This window comes from Choloepus didactylus, chromosome 12 (genome assembly GCF_015220235.1).
Source record: "Choloepus didactylus isolate mChoDid1 chromosome 12, mChoDid1.pri, whole genome shotgun sequence".
NCBI lineage: Eukaryota > Metazoa > Chordata > Mammalia > Pilosa > Megalonychidae > Choloepus > Choloepus didactylus.
Genome location: NC_051318.1, coordinates 68,050,927 through 68,074,227, shown reverse-complemented (window position 1 = coordinate 68,074,227; position 23,301 = coordinate 68,050,927).

The following is a 23,301-nucleotide window of genomic DNA, read 5'->3' as shown; positions in this document are numbered from 1 at the left end:
TATGATTTCAGAGTTTACCAAAAGCTATGAAAGAAAAGGACAGATAATCTAATCTTCTGTTGATGCTGGAAGTCTTTGTGTGAGCTCTGTTTTAAAGTCCTGCTCATTTTCCCCCATCAACTACTTTCCTTCAGGTTCAGGCCATTTGGTCTTTGTAGGATGATCCAGTTTTACACCAACATCCCATTTCATCCACAATCTTATTTCCAATAATTCTAGTATACCTGAGAGGTAGGTGGACCAGGTTCACACTTTCAAGGATCAACTCTTCAGGGATGCTTTCCCTGATACTCTTATTTAAAATAGAAACCAAATATTTATCATCCTCCCTTTATGCTTTATTATCTAACATAGTTCACTCTTTAATTTAACATCTGTCCACTCCCCCACTACATCCTAAGCTCCACAGAGTTTCTCTCTCACTTTCCCACCTCTCATTCTTTCACCCCATCTCTTTTTCTCCCCCCTCCTCCTTCGCAGCCCGCGTCTTTCCCTCCTTTTCCTCTTCTATCTTTAATTTTCTGCTCTGTTCTCACCACCAAAAACAGTGCCTAGAACATGCTTAGTGCTAAAAAAAAATCTTTATGAATGAATGAGGAGAGGAGTTGAGATATGATTGTAAACTGAATAATGGCCCAAGAACAAGAAAAGAAAGATTTTATAACCTGCATATATTTTCCTCCTCCCTTTTAGTGATTTTCTTCCCTCTTTTTTTCCTATCCATTTTTTGTTCTCTAATTTTTCCCCCTTCTCTGAAAGTATTCAGGGGAAACTAGAAAAGGATGGTGGGAAATAAAAAGAACAGGAAAAAAAAAAAAGAATGAACTACAAGGAAACTGGGAAAAGTACAATAATTTCAGGGCACTTACAATATGATTGGAAACTGGAAAGGTGAGGAGGCTGTGTCTTCACACCCTATAAACTGTGTCAGGGAGTTTGCCTTTTTCCTGAGGTAATGGAAGTCAGAGAATGGTTCTACTTGGGAGAACAATGTGATCGGATTTGTATTACACTGAGATAGAAAATCAGACCTCACATTTCTATCCAGTACTTTCATTTTTTCATTGCTCTAAACTCCTTCCTTTTTGAAATTCCTACCACTTTTTGAACTCTCTCTCTGTTTATTCACCGTACCCACAGGAATTTCAATTTAATTGTAAACAAACTGCACAAGACCTATGTTCACATCTTAACTTTAGGATTAGACAGTTTAAGCCCATAGACAAGTGTTTCCTCTTTAGCCTTTCTAGCTGAGGGCTTTCTGTCCCTCAGTATCCCTGGAAGAGCAGGGAAGACGATCTCCAGCCTCTCCCCTGCTGCTTCCTGATAATTGCTCCTCTGCCCTTTTCCGGAAATTCTCTTGCCTCTTCCTTTGAGGCCCTTGCAAACTCACATAGGGCTTTTAATCTCCATGCTGCTGTTTATTAACTTCAAGGTGACTTCCTTGATATCCTTTTTACTAATTGGGGAACAATTAGTGTTTTATAGTAAATTCTCAGATATTGTTACCAGTGCAGAAGGGTCAATGTTCATGGAGGCAGCGTCACCAACTTCATGTATAGAATTTAGTCAGATTTGTCACACTACTCCTTGGAATCTTTAACAGCCTTTTTTTTTTTTTAACCTCCTAGGGTAAAAAAAATCTTATTCCTTAGCTTTTAACAGTTTGGTTCTAAACTAAGGGTAATTTTGCTTTCCATGGAACATATGGCAATGTCTGGAGATAATTTTGGTTGTCGCAACCAGAAGTTGTTACTGACATATAGATGATAAAGACCAGGAATGCTTCTAAACATTCTATAATGCACAGGACAGCCCCTGCCCCTTCCACCTCAAACAAAGAATTATCTGGTCCATCATGTCAATTGTGCTCAGGCTGAGCATTCCCAGGTCTTCAATGATCTGAATCCTTCCTATTGCACAAACAGAATTTTTACTCTTCTCACTCTTTTCCATTGAGCCATGTCTCCTTCCTTTCAGACTGTTTATGCTGCCAAGCTCTTATCTACCTAAGGGACCTGAATCATTATTGCTGCCTAAAACAGTTTCCCCTGACTCCTTTCAGACTGAAGGGAAGTGTACTGTGGTGAGTACACATATGGCATGAATGGGCCACAGGTCAGATATAAAACCAGAAAAAGGGCCTAACAGAATCCAAGGCATCCTCAGGCAGGTGAAGGGGTAGAGACTTTCCCCTAAGGATAATCAAAGCTAGTGATTAGATGTCATCAGAGAACAGCATGAAGAGATTTCCACTTTTATGTAATAATAATCATAGTAAGAGGCAGCATTTATTAATTATATTTCCTTTTCAGGATTTGTAAATTTTCTCAAAGTATTTACTTCACTTATTCTCATAATAACTCTAAAATAGAGTAAATGCTATTCACATTTATAGGTGAAAAAAAAACAAGTCAGAGTGATTAATCCTATCTCCAGGGTCACATGTTCTCGTATGTGGGATAGCCAGGATATAAACCCAAGACAAGTTTGATTCCAGATTTAGTGTTCTTACCTTCTTGCTAAAGGACAAAGTGGAGAAAGGATCAAACAGTCAAGACAAGGCAAAGATTCTGTGAAACAGGCCAGGGAAGCAGCCCTGCAGAAAGAGAGAATTAGATGATTTAAGAGGAAATTAGGACATGAAGCTGATATGTTTTGACAATTGGATACAGGGGAGAGAAAAAGAGGGAAATTCATGATTAAATTTGCTTCTTACTAGAGTATGGGGTACAGGGTTTTGTTATCTAGTTTTTATTACTGTTGAGCATGATTGTGGAGGAGATGAGAAAATGATTAATTCGGATTATAAATTACTTTTGTGATTGTGGAGAAGTTCAGTAGCTAAGTGGATGTGGGTTTGGAGCTCAGGGGAGAGGTGAGGTCTGAATTAGATCAGGAAGTCATAAGCAGCTTAGAGACAGTAATGGGTGCAGAATTTTGGAGGAAATTCATCAGAGGGATCTTAGAGTGAGAAGTGGCACTAGGATCTAATCCAGAGGAACTTCGGCAAAGGGAAAATGGAAGAGAAAGAGAACTTGGCAAAAGGCTGAGCACGAAGGAGCAGCTAGAGTAGTAGGAGAAAAATGACAAGTCTAATGTCATATATGTAAAGGAAAGAGAGCATTTCAGAAAAGAGATATAGGTGGAAAATGCTTAATGTTGTTGGAGCTCAAGTGTGATAAGGACTGAAATGTAGTAATTTCATTAATGTGGTGGTGGTGGGGATCTAAATTGAAACAGTTGCTGTGAAGTAATGGGAACAAAAGGCAAGTTGTTATGGGTTAAATTGAAAAAGTGAAGGGAAAGATATGCAGCTGTTTCAAGAATGAGAATAAAAAAGGAAGGGATCAACTTTCCAAAGAAGAAATGCATATTGAGTGATATGGGTAAGGAAGTTTAATCAAAAGAGGAGAGGTTGAAGATAAAGGAGAGAGAGAAACTGAGAGAAAGGGGAGAGGGGCAGAGAAATCGCCTTACTTGAGAATACAATGGGACACTATGATAAAGCCTGAAATTCCATGCACCTCTTTTACATCTTTGAGCCTCACAGGGCTGCGAGTTCCCCTGCTCTCACCAGATATGTCCCCTTACCCCCCAGCAGCAAAGTCTCCCCACCTGGCTAGCTCTCCTGTCAGCCAAACCAGCTGTATCCTGGAATCCTTCCTTCCTCCTCTTCCCACACCCCCCATCCGCATCTTCTAATAACCACTGAACTACTTTCTGTTGCTATAAATTAAATTCATAAAAATGGAATCAAGCAGTGCATTCTAATTTCACCAGTTTTTTTTTTTCACTCAGCCTAATTATTTTGAGATTCATATACGTAGCATGCATCAATAGCACATTCTGTTTTTTTTTTTTTTTTTTTTTGTCGAGTAGAATACCATTGTGTGGCTATTCTACAGTTTGTTCATTCAGACACCCGTTGATAGACATACAGGTTGTTCCCAATGTTTGTCTATATTTAAGTGTGTAAATATGGTGAATTACATGATGAATTTGTGAATGTTAAGCCAGAACAGTAAACCCCACTTGATTATGAAATACAATTTTTTACATAGTTGGATTCTAATTTTTGTATATATTGTTGGATTCTACTTGTTAAAATTTTTAAAGATTTTGAATGAATATTCATGATGAATATTGGTTTGTTTTTCTTGCAGTATCTTTGTTGGAAAGTATCTCCTCCCCCTGCATAGAATTGTGAGTATTTCTTTCCAAAATGATTAGAGGTCACTAATGAAGTCTTCTAGCCCTGGAACTTGTGTGTGTGTGTGGAAATGATTTTAATAAATATTTAATTTTAAAAATATATGTAAGACTATTCAGATAATCTATTTCTTCTTGAAGGAACTTTTGTTGTCTGTCTTTCAAGTAATTTCTGTACTTCATCTAAGTTTGAGTTGTTCATATTATTTCCTTATTATCCTTCCAATATATGTAAAATCCAAGTGATAGAACCGATTTCATTCCTGATATTGGCCATTTGTGTCTTCTCTATTATTTTTGCCATCAGTTTCTCTAGAGGCTTATTAATATTATTGGTCTTCTCAAAGAACCAGATTTTAGTTTCATTAATTCTCCCCATTATTTTTTTCTGTTTTCTATTTTAGTGATTTCTACTCTCATCATTTCTTTTTTTCTGTTTACACTGGCTTTAATTTGCATTTCTCATTCTACTTCTTAAAGATGTAAGCTGAGTCCATTGATTTAAGATCTTTTTCTTTTGAGGAATTTTAGTGCAAAAAAATTTCCCTCAATACAATTTAGCTTCATCTCACAAATTTTGATATGTTGTGGTTCATTTCCTTTCAAATAAAAATACTCTAACTCCCTTTTGATCTACTTTTAGACCCAATGAGTTGCTTATATTTGTTTTTAACAGTTTATTGACATAATTTACATACTATACAATCCACAGTTTTAAAGAGTGCAATTCATTGGTTTCGAGTATATTCACAGAGTTGTGCACCCTCACCACAATATAATTTTAGAACAATTTTATCAGCCCTAAAAGAAACCCCATACTGATTAGCAGCTACTCTCCATTCCCCCACCAAACCCTCTCAGTCCTAGGCAAACACTAATCCACTTTCTTTCTCTTTTGATTTGCCTTTTCTTGGCATTTCATATGAATGGAATCATATGAGTTTAGGTCATTTTTGCCTGGCACCTTTCACTTTGTATAAAGTTTTCAAGATTCCTCTATATCGTGGAATGTATCCATACTTCCTCCTTTTTTTATTATTATTGCCACATTGTGTGGGTATCTGTGCTGGTCTGAATGTATTATGGCCCCCAAAATGCCATTATTTTTGATGCAATCTTGTGGAGGCAGACGTGTTAGTGTTGATTAGGTTGTTTCCATGGAGATGTGACTCACCCAACAGTGAGTGACACCTTTGGTTAGGGTGTGACCTCTGATTGAATGTTTCCATGGAGGTGCGGCCCCGCCTGTTCAGCATGGGCCTTGATTAGTTCATTGGAGCCATATAAATGAGCTGACAAACAGAAGAAATTCAGAGCTGCTGTGAGTGACATTTTGAAGAGCAACTGAGAGAGACATTTTGGAGACAGACATTGAAAACAGAGTTTTGCTGATGCTTTGGAGGTACTAGCCCAGAGTTTGCCCTGAGAAGACATTTTGGAGAACACCATTTTGAAACCCAACCTGGGAGCAAGCAGATGCCAGCCATGTGCCTTCCCAAATAACAGGTTTTCTGGATACCAATGGCCTTTCTTCAGTGAAGGTACCCTATTGTAGATGCCTTACCTTGGACACTTCATGGCCTTAAGACTATCACTGTGTAACCAAATAAACTCCCTTTATGAAAGCCAACTCATTTCTTGTGTTTTGCATTCTGGCAACATTAGCAAACTGGAATGGTATCTCATATAATATCTCTTCATCAGTTGATGGATATTTGGGTTATTCCATTTTGTGGCTATTATGGAAATATTGTTATGAGTATGTTTTTCTGTGGACATGAGGTTTTATTTATCTTGGATATATGAATATATTGATGTATATGGATATAGATAGATAGATAGATAGATAGATAGATGAATAGAAGTGGAATTTTGGGTCATATGATAATATGATGTTTAGCATTTTGAGGAACTGCCAAACTGTTTTCCAAATCAACCTAACCATTTTACATCCCCACAAGCAAAGCATGAGGGTTTCAATTTCTCCACATCCATGTCAACACGTTATTATCTGTCGTTTTTGACTAAAGCCGTCCTAGTGAGTGCGATGTGGTATCTCACTGTAGTTTTGATTTGGATTTTCCTGATGGTTAATGATGCCAAGCGTCACTTATTGGATATTTGTACATCTTCATTGGACCAATGTCTGTTCATATCCTTTACCCACAGTTAATTGGGCTATTTTACTACTGAGCTATAAGAATACTGTATAAAAACTGGATGCAAGTTCTTTATCAGCTGTATGATTTTCAAATAATTTCTCCCATTCTGTGATTTGTCACTGTACTTTCTTGATGGTATCATTTGCAGCAGAAACATTTTGAATTTTGATGAAATCCAATTTATCATTTTTTATCTCATAGTTTTGGTATGAAATCTAAGAAATCTTTGCCTAACTCGAGGACACAAAAAATTTAATCCTATGATTTTCTGACACTTGCGACTATGTTCCATTTTTATTTTGTATTATACATATAATTATACATAATGTATTATGTAAGAAAGGAGTTCAACTTCATTGTTTTACAGGTGGATAATCAATTTTCTCAGCATAGTTTATTGAAAGGACTCTTTTTCCCCATTGGATTATCTTGACACTTGTCAAAAATCACTTGATCATAAAAGTATGGATTTATTTCTGAACTCTCAGTGGTATTCCATTGTTCTGTAAGCATCCTTTTCCCAGTATTACACTGTCTTGATTACTATCGCTTTGTACTAAGTTCATTTTTTATTAGAGAAGTTGTAGGCTCACAAAACAATCATGCATAAAATATAGGACTCCCATATTACCACCCTACCACCAATACCTTACATTGGTGTGGAACATCTGCCACAATCAAAAGCACATTTTTAAAATTGTTCTATTAATTAAAGTACATGTTTTAACCTAGGGTTTGCTGTCTGGGCAGTGTAGTTCTATGGAATATTTTAAATTTTTTCATTCTGTTACCAAAAATATAAATGAACATTTCCTCCTTTAATCACATTCAGATATATATTTCAGAGCTGTTAACTGTATTCACAATATTGTGCTACCATCACAACCATCCATTTTCAAAACATTTCCATCATTTGAAATATGAACAGCATTGGAACAATATCTATTTGAGTGCCTGCTTTCAATTCTTTTGGGATATATCTAGTAGAGCGGTGGGATGGCCAGATTGTATGGTACTTCCTTACTTAGTTTTTCTGAGGAACCAGCAAACTGTCTTTCACAGAAGGTGAACCATTTTACAGAAGCTGAACCATTTTGCACTGCAACTAACAATGAATTAGTGTTCCTATTTCTTTTTATCTTTTCCAACACTTGTTATTTTCCATTTTGTTAATAACAGTCATTCTAAAGGGTAGAAATGGTGTCTCATTGTGGTTTCGATTTGCATTTCCTTGATTGCTAATGATGTTGAGCATCTCTTCATGTGCTGTCTGGTCATTTGCGTATCTTTTTTTGAAGAAATGTCTGTTCAAGTCTTTTGTCCATTTTTAAATTGGATTGTTTGTCTTTTTGTTGCTAAGTTGAAGAATTTCTTTATATACATTGGATATTGATCTGTTATCAGATATGTGGTTTCCAATATTTTCTCCCACTGTGTACGTTGTCTTTTTTACTCCCATAATAAAGTCCTTTGAGGAGCAAAAATTTTTTGTTTTGATGAGGTCCCATATCTATATTTTTCTTTTGTTGCTTGTTCTTTGAGTGTAAAGTCTATGAAACCGTTGTCTAACACATGTCCTGAAGATGCTTTCCTACATTTTCTCCTAGGTGTTTGATAAGGGTCCTCCTTTTTTTTTCCAAATGGAGATCCAGTGTCATATATCCATATATTTTGCGTTTCAGCTGTTATGTGAATTTCTGTTTATAATTACTACATCTTCCTGATTAGTTGTCCCTTTGTCAATAAGTAATGAACATATTTGTCTCCTGTAACTATTTTTTACTCAAAGTCTATTTTATCTGATATTAGGATAGCCAGAGCAGCTCTCTTGTTTTACTACTTGCATCATATAATTTCTCCATCCTTTCACTGTCAGCCTACTTATTTCTTTGACTTTGAGGTTAATTTCTTGCAGACAGCATATAGTTGGGTCATGCTTTTATATCCATTCTGCCAATCTCTGTCTTTTGAGTTGAGAGCTAAATCCATTTACATTTAAAGTCACTAGTGAAAATACTGGTCTTTTTTCTGCCATTTTGCTATTTAGGCTTTGTAAATTTTACACCAGTTTTGCTCCTCACTTCCATTAAAGCTTACTTTTATATTTACTTGTTTCCTTGTGTTGTTCCATATGGACTACCTTCTCATTTCTCTCTGGATATATTTTTCATGTTTTCCTTGTGGTTAACTACTGGGTTAAAATTCAACATCCTAAATATATAACAATTATATTTGGTTTGATACCAATCTAACCCCTATAGCATGCACATACAACCTCCCTATACCCCCCTGAACCACCACAATATTTTTTGCACTTGTGTCTTTGTACAGTGTGTGTCCAAAAACCTATATTTATTATTACTTCTTATGCATTTGCATTTTATCATCTGTAGGAAGCATGAAGTGGAGTTATATATCAAACAATACACTACAATAATACTGGCATTTGTAATTACTAGAATGGTTACATTTGCACAGGTCTTTATTTCTTATGCTGCTTTGGACCGCTGATTAGTGTCCTTTCCTTTCAATCTGAAGAACTCCCCTTAGAATTGTACATAGGGCAGTTCTGGTGGTGATGTACTCCCTCAATTTTTGTTTATCTGAGCGTGTCTTAATCACCCCTCATTTTTTTTTCATTTTAAAACTTTTATTTTGAAAATAATTTTAATGTTATGGACAGTTACAAAAAATATATCATAATACAGAGAACTCCAATGCACCCCTACCCACATACCTTATTTGTCTACCTTTAATATTTTGCCACATTTTTGTATAATTCTATCTATATCTGTGTCCATCTATCCATCCTTTACCTATATATTTATCTAATTTTATATATATATATACCTATTTTCAAAAATTTGATAGTAAGATGCATACATCATAATCCTTGAACATGTCACACCTGTATGCATATTACTGACCCCACAGAAATAAAAAGAATCATAAGAGATTCTATGAAAATCAATATGCCGATAAATTGGGCAAAGTAGATGAAATGGACAAATTACTAGTAACACATAAACAACCTAAACTGACTATACAACAAATAGAAGATCTCATAGACCAATTCCAAGTAAAGAGATTGAATCAATCATCAAAAATCTCCCAACTAAGAAAAGCTCAGGATGAAGATGTCTTCACAGTGAATTCTACCATTCATTCCAAGAAGAATTAATACCAATCATGTTCAAACCTTTCCAAAAAACTGGAGAAGGGAACACTACCTAATTCATTGTATGAGGACAACATTACCCTAGTGACAAAGCCACATAAAGATACTACAACAAAATAAAATTAAACACAAATTTCTCTTATGAATATAGGTGCAAAGATCCTAAACAAAATACTTGCAAGTTGAATCCAACAGGGCATGAAAAAAAAAGATCAAGTGGATTTTATCCCAGGCATGCAAGATGGTTTAACATTAGAAAACCAAAGAATATAATACACAACATTATCAAACAGAAGGGAAAAGACAACATGATCTTCTCAATGGATGCAGAAAATGCTTCTAACCAAATGCAGCATTTTTTTCTTGATAAAAATACTTGGTGAGACTAGAAGGAAACTCCCTCAACCTGAAAAAGGGCATAAATGACAAACCCAACTGAACATCATAGTTGGTAGTCAAACAATGAAGCTTTCCCTCTAAAATCTGGAAAAAGACAAGGATGTCCACTGTCACCACTGTTGTCTACCACTGTTCTAGAAGTTCTAGTCAGAGTAGCTAGGCAAGAAAAAGAAATAAAAGGCCTGAAAATTGGAAAAGAAGGAGTAAAACATTCAGTACTTGCAGATGGCATGATCCTATATATAGAAAGGCACAAAGAAAATACAAAAATGCTACTCGACCTAATAAATGAATTCAGCAAAGTGGTAGGGTACAAGATCAGCAGCTAAAATTCTTCATAATTTCTATACAAAAACATTGAATAATCAGAAGTGTAATCAAGGAAAAAATTCCATTCACAATAGCAACTAAAATAATCAAATATCTAGGAATGAATCTAACCAAGATGTAAAGGGCTTGTACACAGAAAATAAGAAAACATTGCTAAAAGAATTCATGAAGACCTAAATAAATGATAGAATATTCTGTGTTGATAGATTAGAAGGAAAACATCATTAAGATGAAATGAGTGCATGGATCTGTGATATTCTGTTATTTCTCAAACAGAATTGGGATCCCGATTCAAGTTGTCCCAAAGACCAGGATCTGCATCAGAGTCAGAGGTGGTTGACCACTGCTGCTGGGGTGTGGGGTCTTCTGTGAGAATGGCAGGATACAAGTATGAAGGTGACCATGAAGGGCTTGGGGTCCAGGGTTCCCATCCTGGTACCTGAGATTTCTCCATGTAGATCACATGTGGGGAGGTCCACATCAGCTCTTCAAGGGGCACAAGGATGGTGCAGCCCTGGAGCTGGAACTCAGGAGGTGGAAGGTTGGCCATGTCTGCATGGGGACAACCTGAGGAGACACTGTCCTCCCAGTTATACTCCATTATCCTGTGTGGGGCCTCTCCATAAGGACAAGGCAGGGGTTCAGTTCTTGGCTTCTGGTTGGCCTCATGTATAGTCCAACATAAGTCTGTTAAACTTATCAACATGTGGAGATGTTGTTGCCAGCTCCTCTTTATGCCCCTCTTCCTGAGACCCTGGGCAATTGATTTCAATAGCATGTGATTCTTTTTCTTCTGTCTGGGATACAACACACATTCAAGGGATTCCCACTCCTGAATGAAACTCCTGATTTCCTCATCACTCCCAGGAATATTTAGCTGACCTGAGGGCTTCTCTGGTTCCTGAGTGTCTTTTTCCTCCTTTACATCCTCAACATTTCTAGAAATTTCAGGCTGAAGCATCACTTCCTCCATTTTTATCCCTGAGTTTTCTCCTGAGACTCTTTTCTCTGCTGTCATAGGGCCTAATCCGGGGCAGGCAGGGCTGGCACTTACAGTGTTGCAGAAATCCAGGTAGGTATGGAGGCCCCGAGTGTGGCAATGTGTTTGCTTCTCTCTGCTGTGTGGAGTCGCCCACTCCACCCCCACCCTCATTTTTGAAAGTCTCATCAGATATAAAATTCATGGCTGGCAGTTGTTTTCCTTCAGCACTTTATTATTTCAACTCACTGCCTTCTTGCCTCCATGGCTTCTGATGAGAAATCAGCACTCAATTTTATTGAGATTCTCTTGTATGTAACATGACACTTTTCTCATGCAGCTTTCTTTTGCATTCTCTCTCTCCTTTCCTTTTGCATTCGATAGTGTGATCAAGATACTATACAGTGTATTTCTCTTCATGTTTATCCTGTTTGGTGTTTTCTGTGCTTCCTGGATGTGCATATTCATGTCTTTTGCTAGGTTTGGGAAGTTCCCTGTCATTATTTCTTTGAGCATTCCTTTCACTCCTTTCTTTCTTCTTTCTTCTTTTGGGACTCCCATAACATGTATATTAGTGTGCTTGATGGTTTCCATAGCTGCCTTAGGCTATTTCTGCTTTTAATATTTTTTTTCTTTCTGCCTTACCAATTCAAGTGTCTTGTCTTCAAGTTCACTGATTCTATCTTCTGCCAGATCCATTCCGCTCTTGAAAATCTCCTCAGCATTTTTCATTTCAGTTATTCTGGTCTTCAATTCCATTAGTTCTGTTTGTCTCCTTTTTAAAATTTGTGTCTCTTTGCTTAGACTCTCATATTGTTTATTCATGGTTTTCCTGATATCTTGTAGTTCTTTCTCTAAACTTTCCTTCATCTCCTTAAGCATCTCTTTAAGATCACTTTTGGTACGTCCACATTCTCAGCTTCTTTGTTGGTGTTTTATATGTTTTTATCCTCTTCTTTGGGCGGGCCATCATATCCTGTTTTTTTTGTTTGTCTTACACTCTCTTTTGCACACTGTAGATTTTAATATTTAAAATACTAACTCAGGGATTTACCCCCTGGGATGTCTATTACCTTGTTTTGTAAACAGCTGGTGATAAAACAGAGATTTTCTTGAGCTTCAGCCCTCCTCTCAAGAAGGGCTGCCCAAGGTGAGTGCACTGTGAAGGGTTTTTCTTGTCTTACAGGACCCTGTTTTGTCCTGGGTTTTTGCTAGTTAGTTGTTCTGGAGTTCCAATATTTACAGGCGTTTGGTTGTCCCCTCTGTTTCCCAGGGGCAAACCACTCTCCGTTGGGTATCTGATGCCAACAAGCCTTTGTCCTAGACTGTCTACCTCTAAAGATTTTTATGCTGTTTTCATTGTCTCACTGGTTTTGCCTGGAGGGAAAATTCTGGGAGAAGTGTTGCTCTGGGGAGCACTTTCCCAAGTAGGTCTTTCCCATCCAAATCAGAGCCAGGGACCCACAAAAAGGGTGCAGACCAACTCCAAATTGCCCTGTGATGGGGGTCTGGGAGGTTGCCCAAATCTTTTCTGACAGCTCCCCCTGCCTAGCAAATACAATACTTCAGTTAACTTTCCTCTGCAGCCCTGAGAAAGCCCTGCATCTTTAAATCTCCACTGCCTCTGCTCCTGTCTGGGGAAGATGAAATAATATCTGATGCCTTCTTTGTCCAGGGTGGGTTGAAACAATAGCTGCCCTCAGAGCCAGTACCCTGCAACAAGAATTCTCTAATCTAAAGCCATGAGCAGTGATCAGCTGTGCACACCCCTCTTCTTGGGGAAGAGGATTTTTATGTCCTGTTCTGTCAGCAGCATTTACCCAGGGACTGAACTCCTTGGCAACCTGCAGTGAGAGTGGAGGATGTGTGCTAGTAGCCACTGTGCAGAGAAAGAAATTTACAGTTCTTTACCATAATTTATCAGTGTCTTCCTCTTGCTCTTCCCTGGATGCTGCAGAATATTCTTCTGGCCTTTGGAATTTCCAAATAGTTGTTTCAGACAGTTCCTGGCAGTTTAATAGTTGTTTTGGTGGAAGGACTGAGTTCTGGTGCTTCCTCCTCTGCCATCTTTCCAGTAGTCCTGTACTAAGATTCAAAAATGGGAAATAGCATAAGTCCTGCAACTCAGTTCTTTAACAAGATTGTTTCAAGTTTCCATACGTATTTTATGATCAGGTTGTCATTTTCTGCAAAAAACAGAAAGAAAAAAAAATAGCCAGCTTGGGAAATCTGTAGATTTTATTACGTATTATTCCGCTCTTGAGAATATTGAGTCTTGCAACACATGAACATGTAAAATCTTTCCATTTCTCTAGGTTTTCTTTCATTTTGTCAAGAATATTTTGTGGTTTTCAGAGAGTAAGCCTTGCATTAATTTTGTTAAATTTAGTTCTAAGTGGTTTTTTTGTTTGTTTGTTTGTTTTGTTTTGTTTTTTTGTTTTCTTTTTGGTATGCAATTGTAAATGGAATGATTTTCTCAATTTCAAATTTGAATTGTTCATTGATTGTATGTCAAAATACAAATGATTTGTGTATAGATCTTGCACCCTGAAAATGCAGAAATTGTTTGTTTATTTATTATAATAGTTTTGGGGGGAATCTTTGATATTACCTACTTACAAAACCATTCCATCTGCAAGTAGAGAATGTTTTACTTTCCTTTTCCAATATGGTTACATTTTTTTTTTCTTTTCCTTGCCTAAGTGCCCTGGCTAGAACTTCCAGTACAATACTGAAAAGAAGTGGTAAGACCAGACATTCTTGTCTTCTTCCTGACCTTAGGAAGAAAACTTTCAATCTTGCAGAATTAAAATTTTAGATGTGCCATTTTTGTAGATGCTTTTTATCAACTTAAGATCTCATTTTCTTAATAATTTGTTCAATACTTTTATTGTAAGTAGATATTATATTCAGTTAAAAGCTTTTCCAAATCTGTTTAGAAGATCATGTGACTTTTTACAATTATTCAATTAATATGGTACACTACATTAATTTTTTAATGTTAAACCAACTTTGTATTCCTGGGATAAATCTCAATTAGTCTTGGTCACTATGATAGAATTTGAGAAGTAGGGCAGAGAACAACAACTCAAAAAAAGAATCCTGTCTAATGATGGTGATGCCACAACATTGCAAATGCAATTAACAGCACTGAATGTGATTAAAAGGATAAATATTTGATTGCATATATGGTAATAGAATAAAACTTTTAAATAAAACCATGCAACTACACTACGTGAACAATGACCCCTAAGTTAAATGGACTATAGTTAATAGTAGTTATAAAAATGTGCTATCATCCATTGTAACAAGTGTTCCACACCAATGCAAGGTATTAATAGGGCGGTATATGAGAATCCTGTATTTTATGCATGATTGTGTTCTGTAAACTCACAACATCTTTAAGGAAAAAAAAAGCATCCTATCTAAATAGTATCGTATTTAATTTATTTAAATCCTCAAAGAATCGTATTATTCAAATGCTATCTACAATGTTCGAAAGGGCTAAAAAAGAAAGAAAACTCCCAAATTATTTTTACTTCTCACAAAGATTCAACAAAAGTAGAAAAGCCCAGAAAAAACTGATGCAAACTCCTTAAGTAAAATAATGGAAAATAGAAGTTAGCAGTATAACGATGATGCAAAGCTTTCCTTTTTATAACTTCCTAATTCTCTACCTTGAACTTCAATAATATTAGTATCCCTTCAGATATTTTTCCTAACTATTGGGGATATAAATTTTTATTGTACAGCATTTATTTCAAGGGTTATGGCAAATACTACAAGCTATTTTGGGTAACTATTGTCCTATTTTTTCAGCTTTTGCTCAATTTTTAAATAGATTCAGTGCTTAGCAATTGCTCTTTATTTCATATCTTCCACAATTCTAAATACTGACTGATTTATTTTGATTCATTACTTATTTGGCTGGATACTCTTCACAAAGTCAGTTTTCCAAAAAACAGTCTTGGGTGTTTGTGGTATATTGAATTATGTACTCTAGTTTAGAAATAGTTTTAATTTTAGCCCACAGCTTGTGAATCCACTGTAAATTGGACTTCTTGAAGATGTTGTTTTTGATTTAGGTGTGGCCTGGCCTTAATCCAGATTACTGAACCCCTTGTAAAGAAATGAAACCTGAAACCAGAGTCAGAGAAAGCCACAGGGAGAAGCTGAAAGTCAAGCGAACACCTGGAAGAGACAGGAAAGGAAATCACAATGTGATGGGAAAGCCAAGGAAACCCAAGGACCGCCTACTGCCAGCATCAGAATGCTACAGTCTGGGGAGAAAGCAGGCCTTGCCAATATCAAGATTTTGGAATTCTCCTTGCCTCAAACCATAAGCCAATGAATTCCTGTTATTTAAGTCAACCCTTGTGTGGTATTTGTGATGGTAGCTCAAAGGAAACAAGCAATGTCTCACCCTGAGTGTGAGTATGAAAATGTCTATTGGCTCCTTTATACCAGAACCACAATGTGTCTGGGTTTACATAACTTGATCATTGTTCTTTAGTCTTCAGAAATATGAAGAAAATACCTTCTTGAATTGAACTTTCTTGTAAGGCTCATGTTAATTTTATTTTTTGTTTTTCCACTTTCGAGTGTCACTTGATTTTTCTGCCTGGTACTTGAAAGATTCTTTACCTTGAAATACACAGTCTTCAAAAATATGCATATTGCAGGGATACTCATTATTTAACAATGTTGCTGCAATGCAATGTACCTTTTTGATCTATAGTTTCACAACTTTTTTCTTTAATTCCAGAAAAATATGTTCTATCATTTTAGAATATATTTTTCCTTTAAATTGGAGATACTGGTTTTCTAAATGCTATTAGTCTTCATATTTATTATCTTCTTTCAATATCTTCTTTTTCACCTTTCCCTTCCTTTTCTTTTTTTTTTTAAAACCCTGTTCCTCTATGAAACAGTTTGATTTTCTACTTTAGAGTTAATATAAATCTCTGCAGAATAGACATTCCTATTACTCTCTAAATCAGAAAAGTGAAAATTTATTTAAAACTTTCTGTTATGACCACCAAGCTAATAGCTTTTTGGTAAAGAATGGAGATTTACTAGGATCTTAAATGTGAACTCTTGGTGAGGTTTTCTCTAATAGTGCAATCTATATCTTAGTCACCATAGTACTTAACCACTGTCTGCTAATTTATGCTTTGTTTCTTTGTTTATATCCTGCTTTCTTCATTAATGCATACAATCTGAAAGTAGGGGAATGAATAAGTCTTACTATTTCACACTCTGTCTGCTGAATCCAAAACTATGCCTTGAATTTAATTGATGCTTAATTAATACATATTAAATGAACTACTTTCACATAGCTATTCCTACCTGTCCTCATTTTAAAAAGTACTTTCAGTTCTATTATGTTGTTGCAAAATTACAAATGTGGACAAATATTTTTGTGTTCTATTATAAATTTCTAAATTCTTCCTAGCCAGGGAAAAATAAAATGGTAAGCCCTGGAAAACACACACAGAGAAAGTAATTCTGTTTTCATGGCTAATTGCCTAACACCTCCCTTAGCTATGGCTATGGACATGACATAGACATAGACATAGACATAGACATAGACACAGACACAGACACAGGCACAGGCACAGACACAGACACAGACACAGACACAGACACAGACACGGACACAGACATAGATCATATACATAGACATAGACATCATAGACATAGACATCATAGACATAAACATAGACATAGACATAGACATAGACATAGGCATAGACATAGAATATTTGATTCTATGAACTTAGTAGGATGATAGACTTATAGAAATCATTCCAAGTAAAATTTTCTCCCTGCAGTTCTCTAAAGGAACATGTACTAGATCCAGCAATCCATAGAATGTTTCATCTATGGCACAAAGTGGATTGATTTGATGGAAATAAATATTTATGGCTCTGAGAGTGCTCAATTTCTCCAATATTTCAATTAATTATCTTTGATAAAGATTTTGTTTAACTCAACATTGAAAATTATAAGACAACTTGGTATATATGAAAGGAATCACTGTTTTAGACACAGCAGATCTTCTCTTGAGGAGACAAAGAACACCTCCCGAAAGTACACACTTTTGCCGTCTTCTTTATCGTTTTTTTTTTTCTGTCTCTCACCCAAAGATGCAGTCTATGGTTATGTAGCCATGTTTTTTTTCCAATCTTTTCCAAATATCTCTTTTCTAAATTTCCAAGTGATCCCAAACAATAATAGGATATGTAATTTTACATGTGCAAAAATATAATTAGTTAGGATTTAAGGAGAATATTCATTTTCTCAATTTGAAAAATTAAAACTCAAACATGCATGTGCATGGCACATGCTATAAATGTTTAGGTTTCCTATCTCTTTGCCAGACTGAACAAAATTGCTTACCCTGACACCCTGAAAATCCATAGTCAACAAATTTCATACTATTTCAGACGTTCACACATACTTAAAGCCAATTTCTGGAGTCTGGCAATGTATGTTACCCAGATTAAGAACTCTCTAATGTGCTCAATCCACAAATGGGATCTAGCATCATTTGTACTCAACATCAGTTTGGCAACTATAACACGACTTCATTCCTTCAGTATTGAAGGTGCCAATATAATTGGAAAAAATTATATCTGGAAAGCTGTCATTATAATCCATATAATTATAAAGTTACTTTTTCTTCACTTTTTTTTGTTGGAGTGAAGAAGTGGATCTCAAATTTCAACACCTGATTATTTTAACTATTTCTTTTAACATTAATTGGTCTTATTACACATGATATACTATTTTTATAGAATGAAATATATAGTGTACATAGTCATATTTAATGATTTGATGGGTATATCATGGTCCAAAATTTAACTAGATTTAAAACTATACTTCGTACAAGACAAACTGGCATAATCAGGAGAAAGTCTGGAGATGCCTGTTAATCTAGGATGATGATGGATAATTGTTTATTTCTTTTACCACACTAATGATTTAAATAAATAAACTTTACCTTGAAATAAAAACATAATTATCTTATCCTAAAGCAAAATCAGTGTTTCTCTTGAAATAAAGATAGGTTACTTAAGGCATTAAATCATATGCAGTTTAATCCAGCAAAAAGAATGAAAAAGCAACAAGACTTACAGATTAATAGGTGACTGCTTCAAGATTTGTATTTCCCTCACATAAATTATTTAATCAATTTTCATCACATATAGAATTATTTAGGTGTAAGCAAAAGACTAGTAAGTCAGTTTAGCTGGCTTCAAGTTAGATAACTTCAGAAAATTTATGAACTCTTTTGAACTACAAGAGAACTATGAATTAATGTAAATAAGAATTCGTGTTCACTCATATAGCATTTAAAAATTAATTTGTTTCTGAGAAAATACATAACATCCGGGGAAGAGTTTATTTATTTGGTAGGATCTGCTAAAATTAAATTAAATGTTTCCAACTCTAAGTATTAGTCAGTTTATTCACCATTGACTTGTCTTTCAATTTTGTTTTGATATCTTGTTGAAGAACTCTGTCCAGTCAATTATGCAACATTTGGTCATGCAAGGAAAAAGAGCCCTATAAAATAACAAGCCATGCAAGTGAAATACTGATGAGCTGCTACTATATTGCTTTCTCCCATCGATGTTATTCTAGCAATTTTGTCCTTGTGTTTAAGATGGTTAACCTGGCACTTATTACGATAGCAGCATATGCGAATAAAAGAATAAATTACGAAGTGCATGATTCCTATTGATGTAAGCATTTGTTCTCTATCAGGAATGTGCCTGGTAACAACAGTCAAACAATGCTCTTTACCTTCCAAATTGAACACTGCACACTGCCTGACTTTAGATATAATTACTTCAGATAATTGTTTCTGTCAAGAATAAATGAAGCCTTAAAAGAACAATGCAATCATTACAAGTGGAGCATCTTAAGATATATATTATACTGGGCCTTTCACCCTCAGCGTCTTCTGGGTTGATATTAATGAATAAGGCTCCCGAAAGTGTGCATCTTCAGGCACCAAAACCAGATATCTGAACACTCGAGCTATTCATGGGTAATTTTAAATACACTTGTGTTGCTCAATGAAAATCTAGTAAAAGCAATATTTTGTTTGCAGTTAATTTGTTCAGCCCACCAGAAAACATGCTGAAGAGACAGGGGTAGAATAAAACAACCATATTTTAAACACCAAGTAATGCCAGTTTTGCACTGATATGCAATGGATTCTTTGAGTCTTTGAGTTTGCATTACTCATATTACTATTATGATTTATGCTTTACCTTAGATTTGTGGTTTACAAAGTATATTTACATACAGATTTAAAAGTATTGGATGGGAAAAAATAATAAGGCAGCTTACATGGATATATTAACATGAGACCATTATATCTGAACAACCCAGAAACACATGGCACTTTACCTTCTGTGGTGAAATTTGGATCACCAGAATGGTGTGCTTTAGAGTGTTACACAACTTGAGTTACCATAAAATAGGAAAAAAGTTCAAACTTTAAAAACCCTGAGTCTCCAGTAAATTACCACATAGACATGCACACACAGAGAGACACACACACATACATATGTTCAGAAGACATTACTCCATAAGCACATTAAAAATACCTGTGAAGTTAACAAAATTGATGAGAACCCTCCTCACCTGATAAATTTTAGAATGTATATTATGAAATACATATTGATCAATAATAACCAAAATATCTGTGCAAATTTAAGTGCACTGAAAAAATATATGGTGCTTTGAGGGCTACATAATAGGTGGAGAGGTTGTGAAGCCTTCCTTAAGGAAATGCCTTGGAGATGAGTTAGAAGGACAAGCAGGCATTAACCAGGCAAAGTAGTGGGAAACATTTCAGGGATTAGCAAAAAGTGTGTACATTGCCCATGAAGCAGGAAGACACATGAGGATGGAGAAAGGCAAAGAAAGTCTATGTGGTAGGAGTGAAGGAAAGGGTGGGAAGTGTGGCATAAGAGAAGAGAAGAGTACACAGGTTGTCTGGGGTCAGATACATGGGTCCTTGTAGCTCCCTTGAGATATTTGTCCTATAATTTTGAAGGAGCAATGGAAAATATTTTAAATACAAGATCAGCATTTATATTAGAGCTCTAAAAAGATCCAATTGATTCCAATATAGAGAAGCAATTTGGTATGCACGTGTGTGTGTGGGGAGGGGGGCAGAATGCAAAAGAAATTGTAGGAAAGCACCTAAGAGCTGTTCCAGTAATACAGACAAAGATTTCAGGAACTAGAAATAGGGAGGTAGAGATAGTGGAGATGGAGAAAAACAAGCTTATTCACTATGTATTTAGATGGAAAAAGGTAGGGCCTCATGGTAGATTAGATATGGGGAGGGTGAAATAGAAAGGTACATCAAAGATGACTTTGAGGACCCTGTCTTGTGCAATTCAATGGATTATAATCCAACTCATTCAAAGAATACAGATAGTGACCAAGATTAAGTGAGAGGACGAGAGTCATTTTTGCATTCATCTCAGGCAAGAATTGAGTACATAAGTATTGAAAAAGTAGTTGGATATATAAATAAATATATACACACACACATATATATATACACACACATTATATATATACACTATATATGTATGCCTTTGGTACTCAGAGCAGAGTTCTGAGCTGGAAACGCAGTTTGAAGTCTTTGGAGGATAGGTGACAATTGAAGGCATGGATGTGGATTGTTAAGGCAAATACAGAGTGGGGAAGAGAAGCCTGGAGCAGGGCTTTAAGAACTTCCAGTCAGGCTTCATCCACATGACATGCTGAGACAGTACATTGGTCTCCTTAAGAAGTAGGGAGGTAGGAAAAGAGAAGAGCTTCTTGGAAGTTCAAGGACTAGCCTTGAGTAAATATTTGAGAATTTAATAATCTACATCAAATCCAAGTCTCAGCATTGGTAACACTATTAAGTCCACAGCTGACTTTCCCAATGGCCTCCCTGTATCTCCTGTGAAAAATCCCCTTCTAACCTCCCAGACTCCTCACACTTCATCTCCTTCCTTACCCATCCTCAAAAGGGATTCTGGGCTGAGTTCATACACATTTATCACACACACAGTGTGCACCTTTACTCAAACCTTTACAAATGCAACCAGCTAGAAATGTCTGCACTACACATAGCTTATATTTATCTTCTCAAAATATGTAGCCCCAAATGATGCCCAAAGTGTGAGTTCTTAACGCCTAAGATGTATCAGTATAAAGTGGCAAGTAAATACATTCTAACTGCAAAAGACTTGGTTCTCAAACCTCTTTGCATTATTTGATGTTGATCTTTCTCTCTTTTGAAAAATTCTATTCCTCCTTCGTTTTTGTGATACCACTTTCACTTTTCTCTGTTTCTTATTTTTTCCTTCAATGGATTTCTCTCTTTGGATTTTTTTTTTTTTTTTTTTTTTTTGCCTTTCTTTTTTTTATTGGAGAAATCGTGGATTTAGAGAACAATCATGCCTAAAATACAGGATTCCCATATACCATCTTAATATTAACACCTTGCATTGGTTTGGTGCATTTGCTACAAATGATAAAAGCACATTTCTTATAATTGTTCTGTTAACTATAATCCATGGTTTAACTTAGGGTTCATTGTGCTGTGCATTTTCACAGAGTTTTTTTTAATTTTTAATTTTTAAACTTTTATTCTAGTAACATAAATACAACCTAAAATTTCCCCTTTTATTTGAAATATATATATATATATATTGGGCTTCTACCCTAATATTCAGGAAGAGTTCAGCTACTGTAACAATGTGCAGAGATGGTTGTCTATTCCTTGATGTTTGGGAAAGTTCAGCTGCAACCTCAATGCTTGGAGAGGGTGGAGCCTATGCCCCAGTTTTCAGGGAGAGCAAGGCCAACATTACAGTGCCGGTAGAGGGTGTGAACTTAGGCCCCAGCATTCAGGGAGCACATGACCACTACACAAGTGCTTGGAAATGGAGGAACTGCCACTCCAGTAAGCCCAGAGGACAAAGCATCAATCCACAGATGACTCTGAGATCTTGAAATAGAATGGAGTTTGCCCTGCTGAGTTTCAGACTTGCCTGGGGCCCATAACCTTTGTTTTCCTCCCAATTTCTCCATTTTATAATGGGAGGGTCTATCCTATGCATGTCCAACCATTGTATTCAAATATATAATTCATTTCAAATATATAATTCAAATATATAATTCAGGGCTGTTAAATACATTCTCAGTGTTCTGCTACCATCACAACCATCCATTACCAAAATGTTCCCATCATCCCAAATAGAAATTCATTACACATTTAAGACTTAACAATTCCCCATTCCCTACCCCCACCCATTCCCTGTCAAACTATACTATAAATTCTGACTCTATGCATCTACTTATTCTAATTATTTTTTATCAGTGAGAACATATGATATTTGTTCTTTTGCATCTGGCTTATTTCACTCAACATGATACCTTCAAGGTTCATCCATGTTGTTGCATTTATCAGAACTTCATTCCTTTTTATGGCTGAATAATATTCCAGTGTGTGTATATAACACATTTATTTATCCATTCATTCATTGGTAGACATTTGGTTTGCTTCCATCTTTTAGCAACTGTGAACAATGCCATTATGAACCTCTGAGTGCAAATATCTGTTTAAGTCCCTGCTTTCAATTCTTTTGGGTACGTACCTAGAAGTGGGATTGCTGGGTCATATAATAATTCTACATTTAACTTTCATAGGAACTGACAACCTGTTTACCAAAGTGACTGCTCCATTCTACTTTCCCACCAACAATGAATGGGTGTTCCTGTTTTCTTACATCTTCTCCAACACTTGCAATTTTCCATTTTTTTGATAGTAGCCATTCTAGTGGTTGTGCAATAGTATCTCAGTGAGGTTTTGATTTGCATTTCCATGATGGCTAATGATGCTGAGTATCTTTTCCAGCCATTTGCGTATCTTCTTTGTAAAGATGTCTATTCATGTCTTTTACCCATTTTTAAATTGGATTGTTTGTATTTTTGTTGGTTAACTGAAGAATTTC